The sequence below is a fragment of the Haematobia irritans genome, chromosome 5 (genome assembly GCF_050003625.1).
Source record: "Haematobia irritans isolate KBUSLIRL chromosome 5, ASM5000362v1, whole genome shotgun sequence".
NCBI classification, from domain to species: Eukaryota; Metazoa; Arthropoda; class Insecta; order Diptera; family Muscidae; genus Haematobia; species Haematobia irritans.
This window is the reverse complement of record NC_134401.1, coordinates 85860435-85874909: the sequence shown is the minus strand read 5'-3', so window position 1 is coordinate 85874909 and position 14475 is coordinate 85860435. Positions and strand designations below refer to the sequence as shown.

The window sequence follows — 14475 nt, the reverse complement described above, 5'->3', positions numbered from 1 at the left end:
TTTACAAAAGCCATTTTATTTTTTGTGAAACGCCAAGCGCAAACAGCTTGTTATATTTTATTTAAATAAAAACGAAAATAAAGTTCTGAAAACATAGATTTTACGCTTAAAATTGTGAAAGGTATATTGGTGAACAATTTTTGATTTTCCAAATGGAATAAAGTGATTGTTTTTCAAATATTTTACAGACACGCTGCCTCCATCGAATAAAAACACTGGCTGATAGACGCTGCAACATGTAACTCGCTACTTGTAACTCTACCTCATCATTAATGCAAAAAATTATGTTAAATGTGATGTGATAGTGGTATAAATGTTATATTTTTAAGAATTTGTAAATAATTAATCAAATTATTAAATATCTAAACAAACGTGTTTTACTCGACCACAATGATTCTTTTACCACTATCTTAAAATGTGCTTTTTCTGATTGTTTGGAGGGTCTCTTATTGGCGTCGTTCTAAATTGATCTATAAAGGCACCTAATAATTGCACTCATGCGAAACCTTTTTGTAGTAACTTGGCGTGGTACAACTTCTCAATAGTGACGGCGCTATTCCGACGAGTTTTTGATATCGTATATGATTGTTTTCAACGTACTGGGGATTCTCAGAAGCGCCCCCAAATTCAAAAAATGTTGGCAGGGTAGTGACAAATTGATTGAAGTAGATTTTGGAAAAAAGTGGAGTAGATTGAGTAAAATTGAAGTAGCATACATTTTTGAAAACAAACAATAGAATTCATTTTATTATACCCTCCACCATAGGATGGGGGGTATATTAACTTTGCCATTCCGTTTGTAACACATCGAAATATTGCTCTAAGACCCCATAAAGTATATATATTCTGGGTCGTGGTGAAATTCTGAGTCGATCTGAGCATGTCCGTCCGTCCGTCTGTTGAAAAACGTTAACTTCCGAACGAAAGAAGCTATCGACTTGAAAATTGGCACAAGTAGTTGTTATTTATGTAGGTCGGATGGTATTGCAAATGGGTCATATCGGTCCACTTTTACGTATAGCCCACATATAAACGGACCCCCAAATTTGGCTTGCGGGGACTCTAAGAGAAGCAAATTTCATCCGATCCAGCTGAAATTTGGTACATGGCTTCAGCATATGATCTCTAACAACCATGCAAAAATTGGCCAACATCGGTCCATAATTATATATAGCCCCCATATTAACTGATCCCCCGATTTGGCTTGCGGAGCCTCTAAGAAAACCAAATTTCATCCGATCTGGCTGAAATTTGGTACATGGTGTAAGTATATGGTCTCTAACAACTATGCAAAAATTGGTCCACATCGGTTAATAATTCAATGATTAAAACCGCTATGTTCATCGTAATTAAAGGAAAAGGAAAAACAATTAGGTAATATGGGGAAAAATTTAAAAAATTGAAGCAGATCAAAAAGTGAAGCAAATTTTTGAAAGAAGGAGTGACGAAGTAAATTTTGTGAAAATGAAGCAAAATACTTCGATTGAAGTAGTAGCGGCAGCACTGGTGGGTATTAAATTCGAGTTTAGCTGCTAAAAACGTAATTTTTTCACGATTACTTTTCTTTTATAATCCATTTTAAGGAATACAAACTTTGTGAAAATTTGCTTTGGGGTTTTCCCCATCAAGTTATAATAAAATTTACAACAAATATGTATAATTTCATGCATTTTCTTACTGATTTAGTTTTCACTTTAGCGATTTTAGCGGCTAAACTCGAACTTAATACTCACCTTTAAGCTGAGTACTATGTTCAGTTTTCAAGCTGAAATCCAGCTTATTTTCACGGTTACTTTTTTTAATCAATTAATTTCGAAATATTAAATGGTTCGCAATCAATACATTGGATCTTTTCCATCCATAATTTGAAGAGACTTGATAAAAATGTTATCGTCTTCATATATATTTTTGCACTTTTAATTTAGTGTTTTGGTGAAAAACTCGAACATAGTACTCACCTATAAGCTGAGTACTATGTTCAGTTTTCAAGCTGAAAACCAGTTTGTTTTCATGGTTACTTTTTTTAATTAATTAATTTAGAAATATAATATTATTTGCAATCAATTCCTTGGATCTTTTCCATCCATTATTTGGCAAGACTTGATCAAAATATAATCGTCTTCATAAATATAATTGTACTTTTAATTTTGTGTTTTGGTGAAAAAACCGAACATAGTACTCACCTATAGAAAGTAAAAAAATTGTTCACCAATATACCTTTCACAATTTTAAGCGAAATAACTATGTTTTCAGCACTTCATTATCGTTTTTATTTAAATAAATTATAAGAAGCTACACGCAAAGAAAAAAAAAACGTTTGGAAAACGTGAACCGAAAACGTTTTTCTTTTGTTAGAGTTTTTTGAATTGCTTCGAAAAGTATACACTTTTATCACCAAAAAAATCGTTTGTTACAAAATATTTATTTTTTCCATAAAAAAAGTTATTTTTTTTATTTATTTATTTAACTCATTTTACAACCAAGCCGAAATGGCCATATACGGTTACAGGAATACTCAAAATAAAGAATTACATTAAATTTACTTAAAACAAATTATAAAAATAATTAGGACTACAATCAAGGACTGCAAAAACTTGACATTATTACACCTTATTACCAAGTATATATCTTACTACTATACGTAGACTATTTTTGAACCAACAACACAGTCCATTTCGTTTATATTAAACACTGTTCTTTTCTAAATTTAGGTCTTTAATAAGACACATTTTACAGTTCATAGTAAATAGTTAATATAGTTGAATGTAATGTTGAACATTTTTTCGGAATCTTCCGACCATATCTGGAATATATGTAAAAAAAAAAAAAAAACTGTGGTCGAAGCAGGGATCGAACCCACGACCCTTGGCATGCAAGTCGGACGTTGCAACCACTGCTCCAAGGTGCCCAACTAAATGTATTTTTCTGTTAAATAAACTTTGTTTAATCGGCTCGTGGGCGCCGCCAGCTATGCTATATAAATAGGGCTGTTTTCTTTTTGCACTGGATAGAACTTTTGTATGGCAATCGTTGCACTGGTGTTCTATCCAGTGCAACTATCAGTGCAAGTCGCACCAGAGTCACCATTATATGCGAATTTTGTAGATGTCAAAATATGAATTGGCAACTAACTAAAATACTGGGGAGGAACACATCTCAAGTGAATGTCACATACTGAAAAGAAGAAGAAACAAAAGCAAATGTAAATAAACAAAACAGAAGTATTTGTTTAAATATTGTTTCACTGCAACAAAAACAGGAATATGTATCGAATTATGTAGAAATATCTAGTGGCCCAACTTTAAATGTAGCGTCTCTAACAACTTCCAATAAAGGAACTCTCACGGAAGTGACGATTTCATTTGGACATTTCGTCAAAGGCCTTCTCTGTATTTCGTGAGACTCACAATAATTATGGAGTTCGAAAAAATTTAACCGCGCCTTAAATTTTTACAAAAACACCTTAAATGGCATGAGAGTGTTTTATTTTCCTACAAATCAAAGTTTAAATTGCATGGCTCGGGTGGTGGAAGTTTAGTACGAAGGTCCAAAGAAAAGTCTTAATCCAAGAAATAAAAACAGTTCCTTCAATAATGGTGGGGGTAATATTATGGTCTGGGGGTCGTTTTTTGGACATGTTATGGCTCCGATTTATAGAGTATAGAGGGCACTATGCTTTTGGAAATCTTCAAAAACAGTTTGTCCCATGTACTATTACCATAACAATCACGGGAAATACCGTCTACATGGATTATTCAGTGCGATCATGATCTCCAGCACTCGTATAGTGTGCTAAAACAACTTATTTCTAATGAAAAAGTGTGTGTACTTGTACTCTATGTTTCGAATTTAGGCCAATGTCGTTCCTATGTTTAATAAAAAAATAATGTATTATACCCTTCATTGTGGACCAAATTCATTGATACCATCTCAAGTTTATTGCGAGCTATATAAAGGTTGATATTCCCATATGCATGAATTTGAATCTGCACCGATTTAGACAAAATTGTATACACTTCAACAAAATCTATGTACTTAATATTTGAATCTAACTTTATGGGACGAAACATAATTTTAGTCAAAAAAAAAAAAAATAATAATAATAAGAAAATCTGAAGTCTGGCGGTGCAGACTATAATATACACAACTTTGTATTTAGATCCACATTTTGATAAAATCTCAATCCTTCAATTTTGTTGAGTGCTTTGTATAAAGGTTTATGTTGCTATTTACCTCACTCGATTTGGACAATGTATATTGTAATACTTCTATAAAGAGTGCGACGCAGGGTATACATTTTTAGGCAATTTCGCAAAATTGAATTTATAATCGGTCGAAAGATTTATATTAGAGGTTTTTTAAGAATCAGTGACCATCAGCACGAAATAACATTATATGAAAATTTACTATAGAAATACATTTTCAATAAATATGCTAAATTTTGAGAAAATTTTCTATAGAAATAAAATTTTGACAAATTTTTTTATAGAAAAACAAGTAAGGAAAGTCTATAGTCGGACAGGGCCGACTATATTATACCCTGCACCACTTTGTCAAATTTTTTGAGTGGTATATATAAAGATTTATGTTCCCATATACATGCATTTAAATCTGAACCGACAATATATTTAAGACCAAAATTCTATTGACTTAAAATTTATGTCGGCTAATGCCCTGGGGTGGAACACAATGTTAGTAAAAAACAAGTAAGTAAAGTCTAAAGTCGGGCTGGGCCGACTATATTATACCCTTCACCACTATGTATACCAACATTTGTGTTACCACCTTAACTACTTCAAATTTGCTGGGAGCTATGCAAAGGTTTGCATTTCCAGATACAAATACTTATAATGAAGAGAATATTTGTACAAAAACACTAGAATTAAAATCGGCTATCACCATGGGATGAAACACAATGTTAGTAAAAAATATGGGAAATATGAAGCGAGAGAAATTTTAATGCAAGTGTACAAAAGGACATTTATGATTTATCAGGCGATACATATGTATACCAAATATAGGAACATTTTAGTAATATTTGCAATTTTTGCTACTCACCAGTGGCGATTTTAAAAGGATATTGGTAGATCTCGCCAAGATATGTGGTCAAGTGTGGGTTGTAACATATTATTTGGTCATGTCGAGCGACTTGGAGCCTTATTTAAAAATCAACTGTTCTGTGGAAATTCTGGCACTACAGGATATGACTAAGATATGAGGAAATCATCACAGAGTTTTGTCTAAAGTGTGGGAATTTTGGTCATATTTGTAATAACTGGAAACACGAATATATGGGGGTTTTATCTAAATCTGAACCAAATCAGATCAAACTTAACACACTTAAAATATTAAAGATTTTAACCAAATTCAACACACATAACGACACCTAAATCTGAATCGATTTCAATCAAATTTACCAAGCATTGCTAGAATGTTAATTCTACTCTCTGTGCAAAACTTCACGAAAATCGGTAGTAAACTTTGGCCTCTGTTGTCATATGAGTCTAAATCGGACGAAAGATATATATCGGTGCTATATCTAAATTTGAGCCGATTTCAATCAAATTTTGCACACGTGACTATATGGCCAAGCGTTATGTTTGAGCAAAATTTCAACCAAATCAGGGTAAAACTCAGGCTGAATCCATATAAGTGCATATCGGACGAAAGATATATATGGAAGCTATATCTAAATCTGAACCGATTTCAATAAAATTTGGCACATTTGACTATACTACCAATTGTACTCCTAGTGCAAAATTTCTACCAAATTTGGGTTAAAATCTGGCTTCTAGGGCCGTATAAGTGGACGAAAGATATATATGGGAGCTATATTAAATCTGAACCGATTTCTTTCAAAATCAATAGGGTTCTATTCTGACCCAAAACACATACTTGTGCCAAATTTGAAGTCGATTGGCTTAAATTGCGACCTAGACTTTGATTACAAAAATGTGTTCACGGACAGACGGACATGGCTATATCGACTCAGGAGCCCACCCTAAGCATTTTTGCCAAAGACACCATGTGTCTATTTCGTCTCCTTCTGGGTGTTGCAAACATATGCACTAACTTATAATACCCTGTTCAACAGTGTGGCGCAGGGTATAAAAATTTTATAAATTATTGTTCATTAGGCCGTGAAGTACAAAAATATAACAGCAGACATCTACTGCTGTTTTTAGCAGACCTTTTCTATGAGTATACTGGAAGTCGAGTCTGAATTTGGAAAATAAAGTTGTTAACTCGTTTTAAAGGATTTTAATAGCATATAGAGAACAAAAGCTGAAAAAATGAAAACTTAAAATTCGCTTCCTAGAAAGAAGTACACAAAACCGAAATTTAAAAAAAAATGTGTCTTAAAAATATCCTTACTAGTATTCTCCGCTTCTTTGGCTCGGATTTTAAAAAAAAAAGGAAAAAAAGGAAAGGGAAAAAGTAAATTTTTAAAGTAAAGACAAAATCTTTGTAACAGGACATGCCTTTTTTTGAGTGTATACTGCATAATTTTCATAAATAAGGAAATTCGGTTCATCTCCCAAACCTATACCAATGATACCCTTGCTTATGTTTACTAATTCGCATGGGGTGGTTTAGGGTATGATATAGTCGGCCCCGCCCAATACCGATATGGACCAATTTTTGTATGGTTGTTAGAAACCACATACTAACACCACGTACCAAATTTCAACCGGATCGGATGAATTTTGCCCCTCCAAGAGTCTCCGAAGGTCAAATCTGGGGATCGGTTTATATGGGGGCTATACGTAAAGTAATGCGATATTGCCCTTTTCCAATAAGATACGACCTATATCAATAACAACTTCTTGTGCCAAGTTTCAAGTCGATAGCTTGTTTCGAACGGAAGTTGGCGTGATTTCAACAGACGGACCGACCACCATCGGGTCGTATTTTTTCCAAAATGAGGCCGGTCAGGCAGTTACTGTGAATGGTGTTCGCTATCGTAAGATGATAACGAACTTTGTATGGCCCGAATTTGCCCCACAGCTAACGAAACAATGGCTCTTTTGCGCAACAAATTTAATGTCCGTGTTATCTCACGTAATGGCAATGTTAATTGACCGCCAAGATCATGTGATTTGACACCGTTGGACTTTTTTCTTTGTGGTTATTTGAAAGAAAAGGTGTACGTCGATAAGCCAGCAACAATTCAATAGCTAAAGGACGAGATAATTCGGCATAGAACCTCAATTATGCCCCAGCGTCATCGAAAATTTGGACCATCGGATGGAGGTGTGCCACCGAGGTCGCGGCGTCTATTTGGCCTATAGTTTGTTCCATACATAATTGAGTAATACGAATATATCATAATAAAATAAAATTACAATAATGTCCTAAATAGTTTGTGTTTTATTCAAAATCAACATCGGCCCTTGAAAATTTAACCACCCTATTCTTTATGGGGTCTTAGAGCAATTTTTCGATCTGTTACAAACGGAATGACAAACTTAAAAAACCACCATCTTATGGTGGAGGGTATAAAAATAGCATTTGGAATAGTATATAATAATAAAATTGCCTTCTTCATCATTATTTAGAAAATATTCACCAAGACAGTATGATTTTGGTTTGGATTTTGCGGTAAAATTTAAAATTTTCATGAATTTTTTAGATATTTACGCTTCATTTGTGTATAATTTTTCTATTCTTTAGTTAACCCTCTAATGCCCAATCCCGCCTTTAGGCGGGCTTCAATAAATAAGGAAGCTTTTAGTAAAACACACCTTAACACAATAAAAATGGGTAAAATAAAAAGAAAACAGTTGGAACTGTTCAAGAGGCTTTGCAGCATATACTGAATTTTACCTATAAAATTTTCTTGTTTAGTTTTCTTGCTTTTGTGTCGTTAACATTAAATATTTATTCAGATGGCCAAAAAATTGGGGCATTAGAGGGTTAATTATACAAACATAATCCAAAAATGAATAAAGTTAAGTTAATTTGCTGAAGAAATAATAATTCCGATAACTAAAATAAACCTAATTTTTTTAATGGTTACATTTTCTTAATAAATTTTAAAATAATAAAAACTTTTGTCTTACACTTTTCGACATTTTTTATTTTCACGGCGAAAGCTTAGGGAAACCTTGAAAATAAAAAATGTAAAAACAAGTGTAATGAAACTTAGTTTTTATTGATGGAACCATGAACGCCTAAATGTTTTTTAACATATTTAAAAATTTTGAAAGAAAATCTTCACTCCAGCGCCTCTAAAATGGGATTTCGTGATAAAGACTCCTTGTTCCAACAAGCAAACACCTCAAACACACGGCCTGGGATGTGAAAATATGGCTCCTTCACAACACTAAATATCTCAAAACGCAACCACAAAGCCCAGGTAGCAACCCCATTGAAAACTAGGATCTCATTTGGAACCGTGGATCGGACAAAACCAAATTTCATCTTGGACAGCCCTTAAAAGAAGTGTTACAAGAAGAATGGGGCAAAATCTCTCAAGAAACGTGTCGATGCCAAGACGACTGGAAGCCATTTGCGCTAACAAAGGGTACTATTCCAAATACTAAGTGGACCAAAATAATTTCTCATACAATGTGATTACTGATACGACGAATACTTTTGTGAGCTTTTTTTTGTAGTTTTTTGATTTAATGATTAAAAATAATACAATAAAATTAATTTCACGATTTTTGTTTACGTTTTGCTGTTATGTATATCCATGGAAACATTTTAATAAAACTTTTTCATATAAATGTTAAGCGGTTTGCGATTTCAAGATATTAAAATGAATATTTTTGTGAGTCACTGTATATGTTTTGTTTTTGTTTTTTGTATGACTTGTTTTATGGTTTAAAACAGCAAGAAATCCCTTTCTCAACTAAATATACAAATAAACTTGCGATATTTGTTTGTGGCTGGTGGTGGTGATGTTTTTCTCTGCCTACAATTATTGGTATTTCGTTCCAAAGAAAAACTCATAAACCAAGGTGGCTATTAAACCCAAGACAAAAGGCATCAGCCATGACTTCATTACGATAACTCGTTCTTTTGCTCAGTATTCCATGTGGGTTCGGATTTTTCTGGAACATTTGTACGCTCTTCGGCAACTAGTTAACCGATTTTTTATTGTTGCATCATTTCACGGGCATATGAACTGTGACCAACTTCTTCGAAATTTTCTGTAGCATCTTTACCAGCTTGTTCGATCAAGACTTCTTCACCACCAGGATGCTCATTGAGAAAAGGGGTCACGTCATACACGTTGTTGTGGATTATGAACCAATTCTTTTCTTTTGTAATATTTTTGGCAACTTCGGCGTGGGTAAATTATTTTACATTTTGCGATGACATGGTGTTTAATTAAATAATTTGTGGTATTAAGTTGAATTATATTTCCTGTATATTCTCTCCCTCTTGTGATGGCTGGCCGATGTCTGTAATTCTACGTTAACTAGGCTTTTGTGATTTTGATGCAATTGGCATATCCATTTCTATACCACACATGCTTGTGGTATTAGCCACTTGTAAATCCATCACTTGAGCAAATTCCCATATTTCCACGCGTTTGGTTGATAAACATGACGCACTGAATCTGTTTCCACGCACGTAGCTGTTGCCAGCAGTCATTTGTTTTTGAAAGGCAAGCAGCAAATCCTTTAAAATTAATAATCACTCTTTCGTTTTTGGTACACTTATTTCTATAAATTGATTATTAAATGTATACCCCCTATTTTTATTTGTAAACAATAACTTTGATTTTGACATTTGACGACCAAGTGTTGCCAATCAAAATCGAAATTTGAACTGAAATTTTTTTTGCGTTTTATTTTAGCACTGGTTATCAGTGCAAAAAGAAAACAGCCCTAATATAACTTATATGGGTAATTGTCAATTGATGACAATAACGGCTACATGGCTCAGTGGATAGTGTGTTGGCTTACAAATTGGATGGTCCGCGGTTCGATTCTCCGTCCAGGCGAAAGGAAAAAAAATTAAAAATTTATAAAATCGTATAATTTCTTCTACATTGTATGTGTTACAGAAAAAGGTGCTAAAGGCCGGTATGCACCTCTAGCGAAATTTTCGGAAGCAAAAATTTATTTAAGTCTACAACAAAAAAGCAGGCCTGTGTACACAAATTTTAAACCAGCTAATCGCTTTTGAAAATTGTTAATATATGTTCCAAATATTCCTCAAATAAATTGTTTATTATTTACAGACCTTTTAAAACTTTTACGCACACAATGATTGTAATAAATTAAATGTTTGCTGCCAAAATATGCTTTTGACAACCCTGTTATTTTCATTAGAGGTGCGTACCAGCTTACGAAATTGAACGCTACCAAAAATTTCGTTAGCATAAATAGCAATGCATTTCTTATGGGAATGAAATTTTTCGCTAGAGGTGCATACCGGCCTTAAGAACTAAAAAACTTCGTGGAAGTGAGAAAGATGTGAGGGAAAATGCAATTAGCTAGAAAATTTTTTTTTGAGTTAGTCTTTATGAAATTGTTTTTTTATCCTGGAAAAGAATAAACGTTTATCACAAAAAATATATACTTTTCTTCCAAATACACTTCCTTTCAACGAAAAGCAAATGAGAAACGAACTTTGTTTGTCTAAAATTTCGTTTGGGAGGAAAGAATAATTTTTTTGCGTGTAGTTGTGCTTGGTGTTTCACAAAATATAAAATGGCTCTTGTAACATTAGTGATGGCAAAATACTTTCATGCGAATAGTGATGGCAAAATACTATCACAGTTGGCGATTGTTGCAGTGTCACTTACGAGTCGGTGGTAGCGATGAGGATGAAATGGAACTTTGAAATGCTGGCAGGGAACTAGCTCCTTATAATTTTTTTAAATAAAATCGATATTGAAGAAAACATAATTATTTCGCTTAAAATTGTAAAAGGTATATTGGTGAACAATTTTTGGCTTTCCAAATGGAATAAAGTGGTCGTTTTTCAGATATTTTACAGATACGCTGCCTCCATCGAGAATAAAAACACTGGCTGATAGACGCTGCAACATGTAACTTTCCATTTCTAAATTAACATCATTCTATTATTAATGAAAAAATTATGTTAAATGTGTTGTGAAAGTGGTATAAATGTTATATATATAAGAATTTATATATGTTTAATCAAATTAATAAACATCCAAACAATCGTGTTTTACTTCACCACAATGATTCTTTTACAATTATCTTAAAATGAACTTTATCTGATTGTTTGAAGGGGCTCTTATTTATTGAAAATGATACCTAATAATTGGACTCATGCGATAATTTTTTGGCGTGGTACAACTTCTCAATAGTGACGGGGCTTTTCCGACGAGTTTTGGATGTCGTATATGATTGTTTTCGACGTGGTGGGGATTCTCAGAAGCGTCAAATTCAAAAAAATGTTGGCAGGGTAACTATGGATTTAACGTCAGTTCAATTGTGATCCCACCATTTATACCACTATCACAACACATTTAACATAAGGGCTGTTTTCTTTTTGCACTGGATACAACATTTGTATGGGCTATCCAGAACATCGTTGCACTGGTGTTCTATCCAGAACATCTCATCAGTGCAAGTCGCGCCGATCTTGCCAGATTGTGTTTTGATAAAGTGACGCTTCATCGATTCACAATAGCACTTTATTGTGACTAATTTATGGAAAAACATGTAATTCAAAGTTGTATAGTGTCATAAATAATCGCAGCAGTAAATATTTATTACTAATTGGAGCATTAAAAATGCAAGATTTCACTTCTTTTCTGTGATTGTTTTTAAACAGCTGATGACAGTGTTGCATATATTTGGAGATGTCCTGGATAAACGAGTACTCTGTTTTCTTTTAGTCCTTCACGGCTTAGGGTATCCAGTGCTAAAAGAAAACAGCCATATAATTTTTTCATTAATAATAGAGTGATGTAGATTTACAAGTGGCAAGTTACATGTTGCAGTGTCTATCAGCTAGTGTTTTTATTCTCGATGGAGGCAGCGTGTCAGTAAAATATCTGAAAAACAATCATTTTATTCCGTTTGGAAAGTCAAAAATTGTTCACCAATATACCTTTTACAATTTTAAGTGAAATAACTATGTTTTCAGCACTTCATTATGGATTTTATTTAAATAAATTATAAGAAGCTAGTTGCGCTTGATGTTTCACAAAATATAAAATGCCTCTCGTAACAATAGTGATGGCAAAATACTTTCATGTACATTTCATACTTTTTCATGCGCTTCCCCCCATCATAGTTGGCGATTGTTGCAGTGTCACTTACGAGCCTGTGGTAGCGATGAGGATGAAATGGAGCTTTGAAATTCTGACAGGGTAGGGTATCCATTGGTTGCACTTTGAAAGATTTGTGGAAAATTTCACTTGTCGATAAAGGTGGGTATTAAGTTCGAGTTTAGCCGGTAAAATCGTCATTTTTTAATAATCCATTTTAAAGAATACAAACTTTGTGAAAATTTGCTTTGGGATATTCCTCATCAAGTTATAATGAAATATGCAACAAATATGTATAATTTTATGACTTTTGTACTGATTTAAGCTGAGTACTATGTTCACTTTTCAAACTGAAAACCAGCTTGTTTTCACGGTTACTTTTTTTAATTAACTAATTTAGAAATATAAAATTATTTGCAATCAATTCCTTGGATCTTTTCCATCCATTATTTGGCAAGATTCGATCAAAATATAATCGTCTTCATAAATATATTTGTACTTTTAATTTTGTGTTTTGGTGAAAAAACCGAACATAGTACTCACCTTTAGTTTTCACTTTAGTGAAAATTAGCGGCTAAACTCGAACTTAATACTCACCTTAAGACACCATATTTTTTCATCGATCAGCTTCTGAATGCTTCCAAAAATGTGTCATCCAAAGATATTAGTTTTCTGCAAATAAATATGCGTTTAGTGGTTTCTTTAAATTTTTCATTTCATTTTCACTTACCAATTAATATAATTTCCAATAGTTTCCAAACATTTTCGACTTCACAAGGCGATTTGATATCCTTTGTACATATTTACTTTTTAATCGCTTCTATTTTTGTAAAATATTTTTGTGAAGTTTTTCCTTTTGATGTTTCCAAAGTTTTCTTTTCATTGGCCTTTCCTAGAGCTTCTACCGTACCCAAAGGCAAATAGAAATCTTTCAGTATAAATTTGAAATCTTCTCTACAAGATTCTCGTTTTTGCCTGTATTCTTTTGTGGTCCGGTGTTAGACAACAACCACTGACTTCATTTAATTTCAAAGACATTTGGATTCCAGACGAGAGCGATTTCTTTACCGCGGGGATTATAGGCTTCCTATAATAAATGTAACACTTAGAAACAATTTCTTTTCATTCATATAAACGACAACTTACCCGTAGTTTCTAAGAAAATAAATTCCTGCCAATGAATTCCACAATGAAGAACCAAAATTAATCGAAGGCTAAAGAATTGAATCAGGGGAAGGTTTAAAAATTCGCTTTAAAAACATGGAAGACGTGAAGACCAAATTGATGATGTTCAATTCAATGATGTTCTTTCCGCTCTGAAAAGTTGTTCCACGGCAGATATTTTTAATTTGATATTTATATTTAAGACATTTTGATCACAAAATTAAAATTGTCCATTAATATGCAGGCAATTTGAAATAAATACTCTGAGATAGAATAAAATTTCAGCAATAGGATTTATTTTACTCATACATATAAAATAAATACACATACATAATACATGTAAGTAATCAAAACAGATATTTTTTTTTTTCAAAAACATTAAAATGGATTATTAAAGAAAAGTAATCGTTTTATTTTAGTGGCTAAACTCCAACTTAATACCTACCTTTAAAGAAGAAAATATTATTAAAAATTACACAAAATGTCTTTTATTGAATTTTTTATTAAAGTAACGAGTACTCAATTCAAAAGCATAGAGTAGTAACGAGTAGTCAAAAGTAATCAAAATGTACAACACTACAGGGCTTCGCTTCTTGAATTATTAAGGCCGGTATGCACCTCTAGCGAAATTTTCGGTAGCAAAAATTTATTTAAGTGTACAACAAAAAAACAGGGCTGTGTACACAAATTTTAAACCAGCTAATCGCTTTTAAAAATTTTTAATATATGTTCCAAATATTCCTCAAATAAATTGTTTATTATTTACAGACCTTTTAAAACTTTTACGCACACAATGATTGTAATAAATTAAATGTTTGCTGCCAAAATATGCTTTTGACAACCCTGTTATTATCATTAGAGCTGTGTACCAACTTACGAAATTGAACGTTACCGAAAATTTCGTTAGCATAAATAGCAATGCATTTCTTATGGGAATGAAATTTTTCGCTAGTGGTGCATACCGGCCTTTATGGACAAATTTAGTTTTAAGCGGACCTTAGACGGTCGGATAAACACTCCGACAGAGGTTCGTCTATTTGTTGTGTGTTCGTTCAAGTTTTGCCCTTACACTGCACGAACAAATGTGATGACAACATGAAAAAATA

The 14475-nt window shown here is 33.0% G+C and overlaps 1 long non-coding RNA gene across 1 annotated transcript; it reads right to left on the bottom strand.

Annotated features, from left to right (window-relative positions):
• Positions 1 to 12074: 12074 nt before the first annotated feature.
• On the bottom strand, positions 12075 to 13619 carry LOC142240652 (uncharacterized). Its single transcript, XR_012723343.1, has 3 exons — positions 13352 to 13619; positions 12936 to 13292; positions 12075 to 12877 (listed from the first exon to the last, which is right to left on the bottom strand). It is a non-coding gene; the product is annotated as an uncharacterized LOC142240652 (long non-coding RNA).
• Between the last annotated feature and the right edge of the window lie 856 nt (positions 13620 to 14475).